The sequence below is a fragment of the Marmota marmota genome, unplaced genomic scaffold, assembly GCF_001458135.2.
Source record: "Marmota marmota marmota unplaced genomic scaffold, marMar, whole genome shotgun sequence".
NCBI classification, from domain to species: Eukaryota; Metazoa; Chordata; class Mammalia; order Rodentia; family Sciuridae; genus Marmota; species Marmota marmota.
This window is the reverse complement of record NW_025999999.1, coordinates 8,203,214-8,210,767: the sequence shown is the minus strand read 5'-3', so window position 1 is coordinate 8,210,767 and position 7,554 is coordinate 8,203,214.

Genomic DNA, 7,554 nt, shown 5'->3' with positions numbered 1-7,554 from the left:
GTAGTAGAGGATAGGAAAGGCAGCAGAATACAACAGACACTAGTATGGCAATATGTAAATCAATGGATGTGTAACTGATGTGATTCTGCAATCTGTATACGGGGTAAAAATGGGAGTTCATAACCCACTTGAATCAAAGTGTGAAATATGATATATCAAGAACTATGTAATGTTTTGAACAACCAACAATAAAAATTAAAAAAAAAAAAGAAAGCCACCATAAACAATGACGCCTTGCCCCTTTCTGCTCTGCCTCCTCTCTGCCACTCTGTCCTGCTACTCCTTGATGTCCCTGGGAAATGGGCTGTGACTCTACTTTGTGTACAACCAGAGACATGAAAAACTGTCATATTTGTGTAATATGAATTGAATTGTATTCTTCTGTCATATATAACAAATTAGAATAAAATAAATTTTTTTAAAAAGCCCAAGTATGGCCAAAAAAAAAAAATGTTGAGCCATGTGAATATTTCCCATTCAAAAATCTAAATTTAGCAGGGCACGGTGGTGCATGCCTGTAATCCCAGTGGCTCAGGAGGCTGAGGCAGGAGGATCACTAGTTCAAAGCTAGCCTCAGCAACTTAGCGAGGCCCTAAGCAACTCAGCAAGAACTTGTCTCTAAATAAAATACAAAAAGGGCTGGGGATGTGACTCAGTGGTTAAGCACCTGAGTTCAATCCCCAGTACCAAAAAAAAAAAATCTAAATTTAAAAACTACACTTGGGCATGAGGAGGAGGTGGAAATAAGGAAGACTCTGACAGGAGGACTGGTTACTAGTATTGGGACTGAAAGACAAAAATCAAGTCCCGAATGTCGAATTTCAAGACCTCCAGTAAGACTCGAATCTGCATGGGTCTCACACCACAGCTTTAACTTATAGTTCTCCCAAACTAGCTAAATTCATTTCCATGCCCTTTTCCCCACCTCCTCTGAAACTGAGGCTAAAATTCTACTCCAGTGAGGAAAAATGCATAGACAAAATACTAAGGAAAAAAATCTGGGTGTTTTTTTTTTTTTTAAACTGGGGATTGAACCCAGGTGCTTAACCACTGAGCTACATCCCCAACCCTTTTTATGTTTTATTTTGAGACAGTGCCTTGCCAAGTTGCTCGGGGCCTGGTTAAGTTGCTGAGCCTGACTTTGAACTTTTGATCCTCCAGCCTCAACCTCCAGAATCAGAGATTATAGGCGCTGCTGCACTGGGCTTAGTCCTCTTTTTAGTTCCTCTGAGACACCTACTTATTTTAAACATCATTAAACTGAAAATTTAACCTGTTTCTCTCCATTTACTAATATATTTTCTCAATTATCTACTTCTTTAAATTAAAAGTTGATGTTTTCTCACCCCATTTTTTTCTCATTTATTTATACATTTATCAATTAACATAGATTGTGCATCTGAGACATTCCAAGCACAGTACTAGGCACTGTGGTGCTATAATATAGAATTAGAGGTTACCTTAAAAACTATTAAGGAAACTAGAAAATGTGTGCATAAATAACTACCTAAAATAGTACAGAATATCATATGTCTTAAAAAGAAGTACACCCAGCTACTTGGGAGACTGAAGCAGGAGAATCTCAAGTTCAATGGCAAGATAGTTTTTCCTGGGTAACATAGGAAGACCCCCATCTCCTACACACACACACACACACACACACACACACACACACACACAAGGGCTAGGATTGTGGCCCAGTGGTAAAGCACCTGGGTTCAATCCCCAGTACCAAACAAAAAGGACAAATGCAGTAGAGGAAATTGAGGAAAGCTTCGTGGTTTTTTTATTTTGTCCTTGCAGAATAGAGGTTTAGGTATGTAGGGTAAAAGCTATTCCAAGAAGGGCATCTGAGTCTTCTCACTTCCACAACAAAATATAGACCAGTTGGCTGAAACGACAGAAATACATTTTTCCACTGTTCTGGAGGCTTGAAGCCCCAGGTTAAGGCCCAGCAGGGAGGTTTCTGGCGAGTGCCTTCTTCCTGGTTTGCAGATGGCCCCTTGCCCTCACATGGTCTTTCCTCTGAGAATTTATAGAAAGAGTCAGCTCCCTGGTTTCTCCTCTTGTAAGGCCACTAATCTATTAGATCAGGGCCTTACTTTTATGACCACATTTAACCTTCATTTACTTTATTAGAGGTTCCATCTCTAGTCAGACTGGAGTTTGGGCTTTAACATATGAATGCCCCCCGCCCCCATACACACATTTAGTGCGTAACCAAAGGATTGAGAGAGAAGAAAAAGGAAAAAAAAAAAAAAAGACATTCTAATGGATAGGAAAGTAGAGGTAAGGCTGGAAAGAGGTCAGCATTTTTCAAACATGTGGTTAAAATTTGGATTTAGAGCCCATTAAGAGGAAGAGCAGGAATGATGTTGGAAAGTTACTTGGGGGTGGGGGGGTCACAGTTTATGGTGGGTTGAAAGCCAAGTTTAGGAGCTAAGATTTCATTCTGTAGGCGCTCAGGAGCTATGAGAAAATGTACAAACATCTCAGTGTACACTTCTACAGACCTGGATGATCTAGGCCATCCACTTGGTGTGGCCTCCAGGCAGTCAAAAGAGGTCGCACCTGGGATGTGTGGGGCTGCCCTGGGTCACAGAGCATACTATTTAACAGTAAGCTTTTAATTTTTTTTTAAATAAGTAGAAGCATCATATTCTAAAATAAAGATTAAAAGCATGGTATAATAAATACATATAACCAAGCCCATAATCTTCTATTTTCCTTATCAAGTATCACGTACTATACATAATTGCATGTACTATACTTTTATACCACGGGCTGCGTGGTAGGTTTGTTTGCACCCGCATCACCACAAACACGTGAAACAGATTGCACTGACCCTATGATGACCACATCACTAGGGAACAGAAGTTTTTCAGCTCCACTGTACTCTTTTGGGACACCGTCATCTGTGCACTCCACCCTTGACTGGAATATCATTTCATGGTACATGACTTTATTATATTGGACTGATCTTCACAGTTAGGACTGAAGGAATTCACCAGTACTCCAGCCATGTATCAGACAAAGAAACAAGAATAAGTATCTTGTGCCATAGGAACCCCTAAAAAACTAAGATGGGACACCACAGCCTCTGTGCAAGGAGTTCTAGATCACAAACACTGCCCTGTGGTCTCTGTAGGAATTAGGAATTAAGAACAAACAAGTGGTCTCCCAGGTGGGCCTGGACTCCTGGTCATGGGTTAAACTTTCTGATGTATTTTTTACACTTTAAAATTTTTGACAAATAATATATAAATATGCATAAAACATCAATGTATAGCTGGTTATATAATTTATTAGCCAAGACAGAATCCTTTTGGAAGTGGAAAAAAAAAAGATACTATTAATAATTAGCCCAGTTTAAAGTTGTAGCTAGGACAGTTCCAGAGAAAGACAGATACTACACTCACTTTATAATAATTCATAATGGTTAAAATTAGCACCCCCTCACCAAGAAAACCTCCACATACCTCTTCTAGATCACACCCCTCTCTCCACCTTAGATGTAACCACTGTTCTTATTTCTACAGTAATCATTTCCTTTGTAAATTCGATGTTTTTAAATTTAGGAGTTCTGTAAAGGGAGCAAGGACAAGCCATGTAATGGAACAGCCTAAGAGTCAGGAGATGGAGCATTAGCCTTGATTCCTACACTTGTTAGGTTGTAATACCATTGTGCAAATTATCTAAATATACTCAGCCTCAGTTTTCTCATCTGTAAAATTAGAAAACTCAGCATTGTGAGTGCAGTATGAGGGAGCTGTTTTCAGTAAATGATACACTTTTAGAATATTTGGTTTGAATTATATCTGCACAGAGCAATTGTATGTTCCCGTTACCACGAGAAATCATCATTTTTAAAGGGTTGCGTGGCTTCCTGGGCTTCTGATCTATTATTTAAAAGCAAAAATAAAAACACCTCCTTTGTACCATTTCTTTAGTTAGATCCAGTTGAAAGGAATAAAGTTAATTGGAAAAATAAAATAAAAACAGTTAATAAAAGATGAACTACGTGGCCTAGAAGTCACACAAGTCATCCTGCACTTGCTGTGCAAACCTTTCCTCTCTGGCACTTGACATTTGGGCATTGGGGTCCAGAGGAAGCTCATTTGATATTCACAAAGGAAGTGATGCGATGGAAGCTTGTTAATTCTGGGAACAGAGAATAAACTGTCCAGGCCTGTTCACCTGACATAATTAGGCTCTGAGTTATATGTCAAATTACCATAAGCAGCCCCAGAACCCTGGTTCCCTCCTGTGAGCCTCCCTGAAAAGCTGCACAAGCCCTTCTTGGCTACTGCTTATAATGAATTAAATATATGTCAGTGACATAGATGAGTCCTCAGACCTGCCATCACTGGAACTGCAATGGAAAAAACCTCACTTGTGACTTTGATGAAAATGTGCTAATTGTAATCCTACAAAAAAGGTCACAGACTCAGAAGCCTACAGGGATCAAGTGAAAGTGACTGGGTGCATGGGGGGTGGTAAACTGTCTAAAGGGACACTCTCCACCTGAAGGGAAAGCCATTGCTTAGCTCTGGTAATTGTACCCATGTAGAACTCCCTCCACGGCTGGTCTTGCCAGTACTGCTGATTTCTCAAGAAGAGCCAGAATTTTGAATTTTATGTAAAACCTACTGATTTATGAATATGAGCAACTCATGAAAAAAAATGTTTAAACCACTGTGACCTCTATAGAATCTAGACCCATAAATCTGTTTCTAAACTTGAATAGAAACTCAGAGTATTCTGAGTTCAATGCCTTCACTTTACCAATGGGAAAAAGAAATCCTGAGGTGAACAAATGTTCCCAAGATCAATAATTAGTTCAGAAGCAGAGCCAGTTCTAAAAGGAATACCTGCTTTCTGTCTCCTGCATCACTTTTATCCCACCAGTGAGAAGGTCACGGGCATTAGGCCCAGTTAAAAACTTAGCAGAATCAAGTCTGGCTTACTGTGCACCCAGAACATTATTGACTTACCATTCTGCCATTTTACTCTGTCTTCTGGACGGTGAAGACATATGGTTATTATCTGAGGTGCATAGTTATCTCAGGACAGAACATTTTTGTTCCAGGTTGATTTTCCCCTCACCTGTAGCTTGTCACTGTAGCATGACCCTGCTACATGACAGGAGGACTAGCCTGTTCCTGCTGGGGAACTAGTCCAAGACAAGCAAGGCTCCCTCTGCAGGAGGAGATGAAGTACAGAACTTACATTCACACAACACTGGCCTTAACCTCGGTGAGAGCTATGCTTACAGGAATTGCAGGATCAGCAGTTGAGACTGGAATAAAGTAAAGCTTAAGTGGTAGATTATGATCAGGAGTGAATTCCAACTTCTTACTGTGATCTAGATCTCCCTCTACAGGTTCCCACAGCAAAGTCCACAAAAGAAACTGGGTGGACCCAAGTTGCAGTGTGTGTTTGGAGAACCTTGACAAAGCACAGAAGTTACAACAGGCGTCAGCAAAGTTTAGGAAACACTCAGCTGTTTTGAACCCCTGGGCCCACCGGGCTCATAATATTCCACTTTAGCAGCCAGTACCCAGGATAGTGCCTGGTACAAAGCAGTGCTTAATTACTCTTTATTGGATAAATGAAAGAATGGATAGATAGGTTCACATTCCTTGCCAAACTCATGAGAATTCTCATCCTAATGTGACAGAATAAGTGACTACGGTGGCTGCCTCCCTGCGTCCAACCTCAGAGAGGCACAAATGATGGCAGGAGCAAGCTCTGCTGCTACCTTGGCACAAAGCCATGCCCTTTTCAACTATGCATGGATGGAGGTGGGAGTAGGGACCCCCCCAGCTGGTAAACTGAAGCACCTCTGCAGGTTTCCATGATTTCTAAATGAATCCTCCCCTGTGATAATGAAGGCCTTAAAATCACTGTATTGGATACAATAATCAATTAAGAGAAAATCTGCTCCTTAAACTCTTTAAGTCCAATGTCATTTGAAAGGGGTTTATGGCTGGGGAAGAAGTAGGCCCCTGTTTCTGTGACTTTGCTATTAGTAAGTATAATGTTGACATGAATAGAATAATCACAAAAGGCTGTTTTTTTTTAAATCAATCTTTTGAACACAACTTTATTTTATTTTATTTTTTGTAATTGTAGATGGACATAATGCCTTTATTTTATTTGTTTATTTTTATTAGGTGCTGAGGATCTAAACCAGTGCCTCATGCATGCTAGGCAAGCGCTCTACCACTGAGCTACAGCCCCAGCCCAGGTTAACTGTTTAATTTAGATGGAGGTACAGGGGAGATCACAATTCTGTGTTTTCTGTATACTTGAAAAATGTCATAATAAGATATTGAGGGGAAAGTTGCCTCCTGTCAAGAGAGCACTGGTCTCTAGCAGGTCCTGCTGTCACACGCTGCAACCTGATAGATCTAAACTGATGGTAATCTAAACCATGTGCTAGGCGTTCTTTCAAAGAACCACATACTAATGAAGATAAAAAGACACAGAAATGTGAAATAATATTCCTAAGGCCGAAATGATAGGGGCAGAGCTGTGAGGAAAAAGAAGAAAGCATAAAGTTTGGCATCAGGGTTTTCGTTCATCATAGCTCATACTGCCTCTCACTCTCACAAAGCCTTTCCATTCCTAGTTGTCTGTTTCATTTATTTGGAATATTCAAAAGCTACCAGGTGCAGTGGTGCATACCTGTAACCCCAGCTACTTGGGAGGTTAAGGCAGGAAGATCACAAGTTCCAAATCAGCCTGGGCAACTTAAGGAGACCTTGTTTCAAAATAAAATATAAAAAGGGCTGGAGGGCTAGAGCTATAGCTCAGTGGTAGAGCGCTTGCCTAGCATGGGTTTGATTCTCAGCACCACATACAAATAAATAAAATAAAGGTCCATCAACAACTAAAAAATAAAAATTAAAAAAACATTTATAGCATATCTGAGTCACTTTAATTATTCTATTTTAATTTCATATTGTCTACTACATACTCTTTTCCAGATTCTAAGTCAAGTATAATTTTTAAAATGTATACTTTGTTTGGACAATAATGTATCAAATATGTCATTCTGAGGAAAAGAATGTGAATTTCCAGTCTGGTCTCATTATTCAATATCTTCTTGGGGAACTGAGCATTTATAATAAGTAAAAGGCTAATTTTTCCTCATCCTAAATTTAGAAAGGCCTAATAAACCAATTAACCAGAACACTTTTTCATCATTTCATCATTTCCCGGCCATCTTGTGCTCACGGCTAGCAAAATGTACTTAATCCCAGCTAACCCCTTCTAATGCTGAAGTAGTTATTACTGGGCAGACATGGAGCTCTGGAACCAATAAAGCACTGTTTAAAATCAAGATCACCAAGATGAATAGTGCTTAAAAGGTACCACTAAGGCTGGTGATGTAGCTCAGTGATACTGTGCTTGTCTAGCATGTGCAAGGCCCTGGGCTCCATCCCCTGTATCACAAAACAAACAACAACTACAAAACAAAAACACTATTCTTTCCTTTGTCTGTAGCAGCAAATAAGAAACTAGAGTTGAACTTACTTAGAAACCAGA